The sequence below is a fragment of the Panthera pardus genome, unplaced genomic scaffold (assembly GCF_024362965.1).
Source record: "Panthera pardus isolate Hobbes unplaced genomic scaffold, ASM2436296v1 HiC_scaffold_171, whole genome shotgun sequence".
In the NCBI taxonomy this organism is placed as follows: Eukaryota; Metazoa; Chordata; class Mammalia; order Carnivora; family Felidae; genus Panthera; species Panthera pardus.
In genome coordinates, this window is record NW_026526734.1 from 20,963 (window position 1) to 32,412 (window position 11,450).

Sequence of the window (11,450 nt, forward strand, 5' to 3'; positions counted from 1 at the left end):
CCAGAGACAAAGCCACTTTTGCAGGAGGCAAAGACAGGAGACAGAGATGGAAGAAGAAGTAGGAGGTGGACGCGCAGACGCGGAGTTGGAGGCGCAAAAGAAAAAGATGAAAGAAACACAAAAAGGTGAGTCCAAAACTTTAAATCTGCCTGGGGCCTGGCCGGCGGCTCCCTGGCCGCCTCCCCCTCCCCCTGTTTCTGCATCAGTTGGTGTGGCTCCAGTGATCTCCTAGGCCATCCCCAGTGGTGGGGCCTCCCGTGTGAGCCTGATGGTGGGGAAACAGATCGTTTGACTTTTTAGTGGACACGGGTGTGACGTCTTGGGTACTAAGGGCCATGGAAGGGTGATTGCTTACTTAAAATGGACATATTTTCGGAGCCGTCGATATCAAATACAATGCAGATAGTTAGGTTTTATTCTTTGTGGTGGTGGTTGTAAAATGGCTTGAATTTGGTGCTCTCTGCATGACAAGCCTTTGGGGTGGGCAGCTCCGGTCATGGCCTTGCTTCCGTCCCAATACTGACCCTGTAATTGTGGTCCTCAAAATATACATCTCTGTGACCTTTACAAACAACATAACACGTTTTCTCCCTCGTTTTACAACAGGTATCAAAAACAAAATCAAAAAAACTTTACAAACACTTACGCCCTTCCTTGTTCCACTCAGACACGCACTCTAGGGTTCAGGCCCGAGGCAGGGGCCTAATCAGCTTTCATGTGACTTCAATTTATGACTTCACCGGTACCCGTTGCAGTTTGTCAGCAAAAAGTACTTCAAACGATGGTCGATTTTGTCTCTCGCATACAGTGTTCGTGGGTGAATGTTGACAGGAGATAGGTTAAATACACAAAAATGTTTACTCGTAAACCTTTAAATTTTTTCCTTGTACCATTTATTTTTGAGAGAGAGAGAGAGAGAGAGAGAGAGAGAGAGAATGAGAGAATGAGAGAATGAGAATGAATGTCAGCGAGGGAGGGGCAGAGACAGAGGGAGACACAGAATCCGAAGCAGGCTCCAGGCTCTGAGAGGTCAGCACAGAGCCCCACGCGGAGCTCGAACTCACGAGCTGTGAGATTGTGACCTGAGCCGAAGTCGGACGCTTAACCGACTGAGCCGCCCAGGAGTCCCTATTTGTAAACTTTTAAAATGGCTTCCCAAATCTTTCATGACCTGTAACTTCAAAGCTTTGCTAAGTTAAGTGGTAAATTAGGTTCAGTTCTTCAGACATCTGAGTCTTTTCCACAGAAGATAAAATACTAAATTGTGAATTACTAAACCTACGGCGTTTTCTTTTCTTTGTTTGTTTTTTTGTTTTTTGTTTTGCTGTGTGTGTGTGTGTGTGTGTGTGTGTGTGTGTGTGTGTGTGTGTTTGGTCTTTGGCTTTATTCAGAAAAACAGTAAAGATACTTGGGTCTGTTAGTAAACATGTTTCATCGTTTGTTGTTTTTTTTTTTCCTTGAAGATTTGTTTTCCAGCCTATTTCTTTATTTTTAGGAGAGAGAGAGAGAGAGAGAGAGAGAGAGAGAGAGAGAGAGAAGACACACACACACACACACACACACACACACACACACACACACACACAGAATGAGTCGGTGGGAGGGGCAGAGGATCCGAAGCGGGCTCTGTGCTGACAGCACAGACAGCCCAATGCATGGCTCAAACTCACGAACCGAACCGTGGGATCATGACCTGAGCCGAAGTTGGATGCTTAACTGACAAAGCCACCCAGGCGCCCGTTTCATGACTTGCTAAAAATTGTACAGTAAAAGAAAAAAGAAACAAAACCAAACACCACAACGTGTTTCTGAAAATGATGAGATACATTCGTACATTTGACAGTGTAAAGAAATCTGGTGTGTGGGGGGCCTGGGTGGCTCAGTCGGTTAAGCGTCTGATTTCACCTACGGTCATGGTTCATGGATTTGAGCCCTGAGCTGGGTTCTGCACTGACAGTGCAGAGCTCCCCCTCTCCCCCTCTCCCCCTCTCCCCCTCTCCCCCTCTCCCCCTCTCCCCCTCTCCCCCTCTCCCTTTCCTCCCAGCTCTCAAAATAAAGGAATTAACTTAAGAGGAAAAAAAGAACTCCATAAAAAAAAATAAATAAAAAGAAGGCAGGCAGGCGGAAAAGAAGAGAGAAAAAACACAAAATACTATATGGTCAATCGCTATTCTTGCTGTGCTTATGTCAATACTGAAGCCATGTCTGTTAACACTGGACTTATTTTACAAACAAATAAGTTTTCATTGGGCTATCTTTGACAGGAATGGAGGGGTCTCGATAGAAAAAGATTGTATTTCAATAGCTCTTTTGTGGATGTTAACTTCTAGTTCTGGTTAATTAATTTTCTTTGACTGTTTGTTGTTTGCCTTTAAAACTGGGCTGGATCCTGAATCCTGGTTTCCTCGAATATCTGACTATGACTCTTCAAACTCAGGCTTCCAATCCTCTCCCATCCTCTTATCTTACCATCCTGAAGAACTCAAATGGCCCTTTTCCCTGAAGCCCTGCAAAGGAAAGCTGGACAACTGGAGATAAACTTCAGAGAAATTGCCACAGTTGTAGACAATCTGTGTGCCTGTTGCTCTATGGGCCATTCAGAACGAGACATTTGCTGCTGTTGTGTTTTTGTTGTTTTTAAAGTAGGCTTCACCACGCCCAGTGTGGAGCCCAACTGGGGCCTTGAGCTCACGACCCTGGGATTGAGACCTGAGTGGAGATCCAGACTTGAATACTGAACCTGAACCCACTGAGCCACTCAGAATCCCCCAAAATGAGACATTTGAACTACATGCCAGAAAAATCGGTCAGATTGCCCCCTGCCTGCTCCCACTCCAGCTGAGGATGCTTCGAGCCTGGCATCTAGACACCTTCTCACTGACCGCACTTGGGACTTAGACACTGGGTTTATAAGTTGTTCCACCCATTAACCCGTGGTGTTCTTTTCTTTCTGTAGAAGTACCTCTTATTAGTTATCTGATTGCTTGCTGAACGAGGAGGCAGAGTCAAAGCTAGTTCACAAACACTTGCTGCAACTGTATTAGCTCCTCTTTAGAAATAAGAACCCATATTTTATTTGTATTTTTATAAGTTTCTTAATATTTATTTTTGAGAGGGGGTGGGGGGAGAGAGACCCATAATCTGTAGCTGGCTCCAGGCTCTGAGCTGTCTGCACAGAGTCGGATGCGGGGCTCGAAATCACGAACGGCGAGATCCTGACCGGAGCCAGAGTCCAATGCTTAACCCACGGAGCCACCCAGGTGCCCCAGCAACAAAAGCCCACATAAACAGGGGCACCTGGATGGCTCAGTCGGTAGAGCGTGTAGCTCTCGATCTTGGGGTTGTAAGTTCGAGCCCAACGTTGGGTGTAAAGGTTACTTAATAAGATTTAAAAAAAAAAACATACAAATAAAATCAGACAGCAATTCACTTGGGTACAGTAAGAGGCCCTTGACCACCACAACCTTCCCCCCCGTGCCCTCCCCCCACAAGGTGGTTATAACATTGGGTTTGACTATACTGTTACTATTCCTTAGAATACACTTGGGGAGAAATCTCAGGATATGATGCAGTACCAAACTATGCAGAAAAATACCCAAGATCTCAGATAGGAATTATCTCTGATTCCCCCCCCCCTCCCCACCCCCAATTAGCACAAGGGAGCAAAAGTTGTGACCTGCACCCTGTCAAATCCTTCCCTTCCAAAGCCCCTGCCACACCCTAATTCGGCTTGAAATAGTTTCAGAAGGTGGACCTCCATCCCTGTTCCATAGAAGTGGAATGAGGGATTGACAATGGAAACTTATAAAGGGGAAGAAAACTTAACACCTCTGACTCCATGTTGCTTCGATTCCCTTCACAACTTCTGTGTAGCCCTGCACCTAGGCCTGTGACAGGTGAGATTTACAGAAACTGTTCTCACCGGGGGAGATAAACGGATAGCCCTAGCCCGAGCCATCACCCATCATCGTCCCCGTTCCTTACCATTGGGAAATGATCCAAACTCCAGAGGCTGGGGGTGAGTGTGGGGGGCGGGGAGTGGGGAGTGGGCAATTGAAACTGTGCCACGGAGGGTTAAGGAGTCTGACGCTCGCTCTCTCTCGCAGAGAACCTAAATCTTGTTCTTCAGGGAACTATTTGCCCCTAATCAGCTATTGTGTCTTTTCAGGTCCCACAAACAAACTCTAGCTGTCTCTGAAGAAGCCTGGACTCAAGGTCCACCGATATGCTTGCAGCCTATAAGCCAGCACAGCCCTGAGAGAAAGAGCCTAAGTCCCCATCCAGGTTATACCAGCTCTCGGGGCATACCCACAGCCCCTTCTCCGTGTCCTAAGGTAACCTCCTGACATCAGGGACTAAATTTTGCCTCCTTCTCATGTTAAGTCTCCGCCCCTAAGCAAACCTGGGAATATGCATGACAGGTATGTTTCCTCAATGTGGGTGCTCCATCTTTCCTCATCAATAATCACAGATGTGCCTTCCCTTTTATCAACAGGTATGTAAAGGATTCTTGGGATTTCATTCTTTTGTCAATTCAAGTGTATTCCAATGTTGCACTGGCTCCTTCAAATTGTCCTTGTTGAAAGTGTGTTGCTGTCCCTGTCTCTCTGTTAAAAATGCTTTGCCAAATACAAAGGCAGGCCATCTGAGCCAAGCACATGAACTATGTCTGCTGGTCAATGGAACTTACAGAGAACATACGTCACTTTTGAGTTTCCCACCATTTATGTTACAATAAGTTCACCCCAACGAGGAACCCTAGGTGGTTCAAAGACATATATGTGTGTTTACACACACACACACACACACTCAGTCTCATACCTAGCAAGGAGGGACACACCCAGGGCAGACAAGACAGTCACCTGGCACTGAGGGACATAAAAACATCAGGTTGATCGTCCGTGATTTCTGAGGAAAGATTATCGATCAAGACGGGGAAATGATAAAGGAAATTCTAAACTTTTTATGTTGGTGCTCTCCCAGGGAAGCTATACATTTAATATTTACCGAGGTCAAAGGGACTCCAGAAAACCTCAAAGCATGAGCTCTTTTTCTGTCCTGAGCACAGATTTAATGTCTGGTTTGTTAAAAAAAAAAAAAAAATTTTTTTTTTTTCTTAAACATAACTAACTAAAAAAGGGGGCTTCCAAAGGCGGCTTATAAAGATAAGGGAAACAAAAGAAAACAATACAAAAACCTTCCTGGTCGCCATAAGATTGAAGTCATACAGCCTTGCACATACTAAAAACAGAAGATAAAGTCTGTAACTTTCTGGAATGTGTTCTTTCTCCTCATGATGATTCCTAACATCTGCGGCCAACCCCCCCCCCCCCCCCCGCCCCCGTGCCCTGTTTTTCCTTTTTTTTTTTTTTGGTAAGCTGTATGTATGCCCAATGTGAGGCCTTCCCCAGATGACTGACTGCTTTGTGAAGATTGCGTATCCCCGTCAGCCCTCCTAACTTGGGCTCCAATGAAACTCTTTTCCTTCCTCTTTAAAATTGTTTTTAAAAAGGCTCGTTCATTTTGCATCGACATAGGGTAAATGCTATAAAAGGTACGCAAGACATAGTGAGGGGACAAACTGGGAAAGGTGGACAGCGTTTAAAAGATGCTTTTAAATGCTACACTTCTTCCTGCCTTTCCTTCACAGGTAGGACAGCACCTACACCTACTGTCGTTGGCAATGGTCATCGGCCTGGAGAGGAAGAAACCATTCCATAGTTTTCCACACGGCGGATGAGAAGGCCCTCTCGGACCAAATCCAGGAACTCCCTTACTGTGAGCCAAGGACCGGTGTTTTGTCGTTTTCCTTTCAGTTGTGGTTAGAAGTAGACATCACCTACAATTGAGATTTTTCACCATATATAAGCGTAGAGTTCAGTGGTATTAGGTGCAACATTCACATCCTCCTCGTTGCGTTCTCTCTTTCCATTCCATTTGTTGTAGTGTTTTAAGATTTATGTTTTTGATGTTTATTTATTGGTTTATGGGGGAGGTATGGGGGGGTAGGGAGGGAACCCCAAGCAGGCTCTGCACTGTCCGTGTGAGAACCCAATGCAGGGCTTGGTCTCACGAACCCTGAGATATGACGTGAGTCAAAATCTAGCAAGCGTGGGATGCTTCACCCACTGAGCCACCCAAGCACCCCACCGATTCCATTTGTTTTAAAGACATAAACGTTGCAAACTTTTTTTTTTTTTTTCAACTTTTATTTATTTTTGAGATAGAGAAAGAGCATGAATGGGGGAGGGTCAGAGAGAGGGAGACACAGATTCTGAAGCAGGCTCCAGGCTCTGAGCTGTCAGCACAGAGCTCGACATGGGGCTTGAACTCACGGACCGTGAGATCATGACCTGAGCCCAAGTCGGACACTTATCCGACCGAGCCACCCAGGCGCCCCACAACCTTTTTTTTTTTTTTTTTTTTAAGTTTGTTCATCCATTCCTTCATTCCTTCATTCATTTTTCACATTCTCTTCACTCGATGTGGGACTTGAAGTCACAACCCTGACAGAGATCAAGAGTCCAAGAGTCGCATGCTCTTCTGAGTGAGCCAGCCAGGAGCCCCTTCCATTCCATGTTTTGAAACAACCCCAGGATCCTGACTCAGACTCCCAATTTGACTGATGAGAGCCCCGCCCACGCCCTCTAGGCCATCTGTGGGGCTGTTTCATGTGTGTCCATCTTTCTTCCTCCTTTTAGTGGCACGTCAAAGGTTGCATGTGAAACAGCCAGTGCCTGTGGAATGAAACTGTACTCAGTTTCCCTTTGGAAGCAGGTGGGAGAGGGAGGAGAGGTCAATGGCTAATCAATAGAGTGTTAGTGTTGCTTTACAGGAGTGTGCCCGCTGGGACCATCGCCCGGGGTCACAATTGTCCCCTGTCAGGCCTCCCCCACCCTCTATCCCTTATTGCCCCATGCCTGTGTTTGGCCTCTGAACCCTAAGACACCACCATCACGTGTTTCATGCCACCCTCTGACTCTGACTCGGCAGGCCACGCCACGCCACACCATGCCGCTCGCATCGCTCGCTCGCTCGCTCGCTCAACTCCCTACCCTTCCACGTACCTGCACCCCCACCCCTGGAAGGCATTATAGTAAGATTTCATCCTCCACATCCATGATTCTCAAATGGTTTATTGAGGTTTCCTGGGTTAGGAAAAGGAGGGGACTCTCTTTGCTCCAGAGAAGGCAAGTTCTTCAGACATCATCTTCTCCCCTCCCCCCTTTCTCTCCCCCACCCCTTCTTTCTTTCCCTCCCCCCCTTCCCTCCCCCCCCCCTTTCCTCCCTTTCCTCCCTTTCCTCCCTTTCCTCCCAGTAGTTCAGAAACTGCAGCCTAAGGGTTGGGGGAGTTGAAGAAAGCCATTCAATGCAGAGAAGCCCCAGGCTCAGACTTTAACAGAAAGCTTTCTGCATTTGAACAAAGGGGTTGAATGAGGCCCATTGGAATGAATCGCCCTGAACCTCCCTTCCACTGCCACTCCCATCCCCGCCCCCCACCCCTCCCCCACCCTCACCCCCACTCCCACCCCCACGAGTCCTCCAGTGGTTTGGGGAACTGAAGGCTGCGGGTGGGCAGGGGGTGGGGGCGCATGCATCCTAAGCGGCAAAGTAGGCCCCTGGTCCACAGGAAAAATACAAACTCTATGTACCGAAATCTGTTGCGTCTGTATACGCCGATAATGACACCGCAGAAAGACAAATTAGAAAAGAAAAGAAAAAACAAACCCCAAACAACCCAATCCCGCTTACAATTGTACCAAACATGATAATAAAGAACACGAAAAGAAATAAAGGAACAAAGACACATCCGGCCACGAGCGAGCGGGTCTCCCTGTACGTCAGCTACTTTAGAGAGTCCCTCTCCTAGAGGCCCCTTCAGCTCAACAGCGGGCTGCACAGGTGTCCCTGTCTCTAGCCCGATTCATCTTGGTGCGAGCACCCTAAGTGGCCAAGGAGGCCCCCGGTCCACGGGAAAAATCATGCCTGGGTACAGCGGAGTTGTGTATCCCGGGCAAAGCGGTCAAGGGGTTGGCGAGATGTGTGTGGAGGAGAGGAGGTATCTGTTCCGGGGCCGCCCTCCCGGGTACCGCTCTGGCTGAGAAGAGGGCAGTGGGGCGCGGCCTGGACCCGGACGACAGTTGCTGCCTGCTGCTGGGCTGAGGGCTGAGGGTAGTGGGGCAATGCCCACGCTGGCTCCTGCGACGCAGTTCGTCCTGGGCACCTTCTGTGGTTTCTGTCGAGGTGCCGGTTGCCGTGATGACCGAGGCTAAACTCCCCTCTCCGCCTGGTTGTTCAGACGCCCGATCCTCCCGTGTTCTCGGTACGTGGACTGACCCGCACCCTCCCATCCCACCAGACCCCTTGTGCCAATATTTCCTGTTTCAGAGTTCTTTCGCCTTGTCCGGAAAGTAAACAAACCACACTCACAGATATCGACCCCTCGAAAGAACAAAGAGACGTCCAGGCACGAGCGAGCGGGTCGCCCTGTGCCTCGGTGTACTTTAGAGACTCGGTCTCTTACAGACACCTGAAGCTCAACGATGGGCTGCGGCGTCCCTCCCTCTCTCTGGCCCAGTTCCATCCCGGGACGAGTCCCACAGTCTCTTTGCGCGACGACACCACCGCTCGCTCACGTGAGCCGGAGGCAACGTGCTAATGGACCGGAGGGTGGCACTGTAGATTCAAAGTGACCTACGCACCAAAGCGTCCGTCAACGTGGTGTCCGGAAACCTTGGACGTTGCCGTGCCCTGGATGAAATCGTCGCTCTGGAGACTCGGGCACGTGTCGCCCGTCTTCTCTACGTTCTTCCTACCTTTAGTCTCCCTGTGTGTGTTTGCCCGACATCTTGCCTGATGGTTCACGGAGGAATGAGACACCCATCCGGCAAGAGCTGATGCTCTGCTCACCACGGCACGTGACTGACGGAAAAGAATACGCACGGGCCCGCACTCATCTTACCCTTCGTTCTCCACCGTGCCAGAAAAACGTGTGGCCTGCCTTCCTCCTGTCCAAAGCCAAACTGGAAAGGAAGACTTAGATGTAAAGGAAACATTAGAGAAGCTTTCAAAAAGCAGCAGCAAGCAAGCAAGCAAAGTAAACCACCCACCCCTACCCTCCTGCCCAGCAGGTGCAAGAAGCATGCACGGAGCACTCTCCTCCTTTTCTCCCTGGAAGGGCCCCCCCCCCCCCCCCCCCGTCTTTCCTATGCCACCAGGGGAGTGACATTCTTATCCTCAAGGACAGGGGGAGAAGTGGAGAGAATTCTAGAGGAGAACAGATCTTGGTTGGTTGGTTGGTTTTAAAATCCTCATCATCCTTTAGCCTCCCCACGTAGTTCAGTTAGTCGTCCACCGTCGCTTCTCCTTGTTCAACCCAATATACAAGCGTTTAGGTTTGGCCACTTCTCAGGGTCTTGGTTTCCTCAGGAGGGGCTCTACCTGTCACGTGAAACTTGTAGGAAATCAATTTGTTGGCTCCTTGTACGGTTAACCTGTCTCGTGTCAGTGTCACCCTCAGGGTCACCTGCAAACCCTAAGAGGGTGGAGGCATAGGGTGTGTCTCGGTGACACCTTCCTTTTCCCTGCGGGGGCCCACCCCCCCCCCCACCCCCCCCACCCCCCCTTTGGACTGTAGGGTCCTCTGGGAACCGGGACTTTTTTTTTTTTAATTTTTTTTTTTTTTTTAACGTTTATTTATTTTTGAGACAGAGAGAGACAGAGCATGAATGGGGGAGGGTCAGAGAGAGGGAGACACAGACTTGAAACAGGCTCCGGGCTCTGAGCTGTCAGCACAGGGGCCCGATGCGGGGCTCGAACTCACGGACCGCGAGATCGTGACCTGAGCCGAAGTCGGCGCTCAACCGACTGAGCCACCCAGGCGCCCCATGGGACATTTTTTAGTGAGTGGCTATTAACTCCTTCCGTTCTCCATCCCCCCCCCCCCCCCCCCCCCCCCCGCCGCCACCGCCGCCCGTAGTGGTGTTTATTGAGGACAGTAATGGTGAAAGCCATATTCTTGTCGCTTGCCACGCGGTGCACTTGCACCCATGTTCCCCGTACCTGTTTGTGGTCTTTGGACTTCGTCGTGGCCCCGTGCGGCGAAGGACTTTGCTTAAGCTTTATCCGTGGTCGTTTGTTTATCCATCACCCCCTTTCTGTCCCCCCCCCCCCCCCGCAGCTTGGTTTGTTATGTTTCCGAGAGAGACGCTCCCCCGCTTGACCCAATAGAATAAAAACGGCTCGTCCGTCCGTTGTTGTTCTGGGAGTACTCTCTCGCGTGGTTTCGGTTTGACCGTCCGTCTCTCCCTCCCTCCCTCCCTCCCTTCCTGCCCGCCGAAATGTGTCTAAGTCCTCCCGGGAGCGCGGGCGCGCCGCCTGGGCCGCTCTGGGCCGCCCGTGCCCGGCCTGCCCGGTGTGTGCGGGGAATTTTCCGCGCACGTCCGCCTCGGCCGGCCGGGGAGTCGAGTGGCCGGTCTGCCCCCCCCCCCCCCCCCCCCCCCGCCTTTTCAGCGGCAGCCGCCCCGATGCATTTTTCTTTCTTTTTTTTTTTTTTTAAATTTTTTTTAACGTTTATTTATTTTTGAGACAGAGAGAGACAGAGCATGAACAGGGGAGGGTCACAGAGAGGGGGACACAGAATCTGAAACAGGCTCCAGGCTCTGAGCTGTCAGCAAAGAGCCCGACGCGGGGCTCGAACCCACGCACCGCGAGATCATGACCTGAGCTGAAGTCGGCCGCTCAACCGACTGAGCCACCCAGGCGCCCCCCGATGCATTTTTCGAGTGTCCCTTGGGCTGCCGGGGTCGCGCCGTGCCGGCCGGCCGGGAGCTCCCGAGGCGGACGCCCTCCGCCGGCCTGGGACCGAGAGGCGGCATCCGGAGTGGGCCGGGACGAGATCGGGCGGCCGGGCCGCCGGCTGTGCGCCCTCTCGGCCCCGAGATCGCGAGCTGTCCCCGCTGACGTTTCGGTCGGTTGTCGGGCGCCACCTGGCGGCCGCTTTTATATAGCGTTTCCCCTCCGGAGCGTCGGCGACGTCGGCAAGGGATGCGATTCGGCCGCGGTCCCCGGGGCGGAGTTCCAGAAGGCCGGCGACGTTGGCGTGATCGTCCCGCTGTCGTCGGGGCGCCGGCGGCTGGTGCACTTGCCGGAGATTGAACCTCCGGGTATATGGGGGAGTAGCGGCGGCGCTCCCTGGGAGCGAGCCGGGGTGGGGGGCTGCCCGGACGGGTCGACCAGCACCCGCCGGTGCTTTCCTCCCCTCCCACCGCCCCCCCGACCGCGGGGACCGTCCGGGGCCGCCACCCGGAGACTGTGGCCCCGTGGGTCGCTTGTCGGTCCTTCCCTGCCAGGCGTCTTTTGTCTTCCCTCCCGCTTCGCGGTCGGGCCGGGCCGGGCCGGGCCGGGCCGGTGAGGACCGTCCTGAGCCTTGAGGGGAAGCCCGCGGAGGG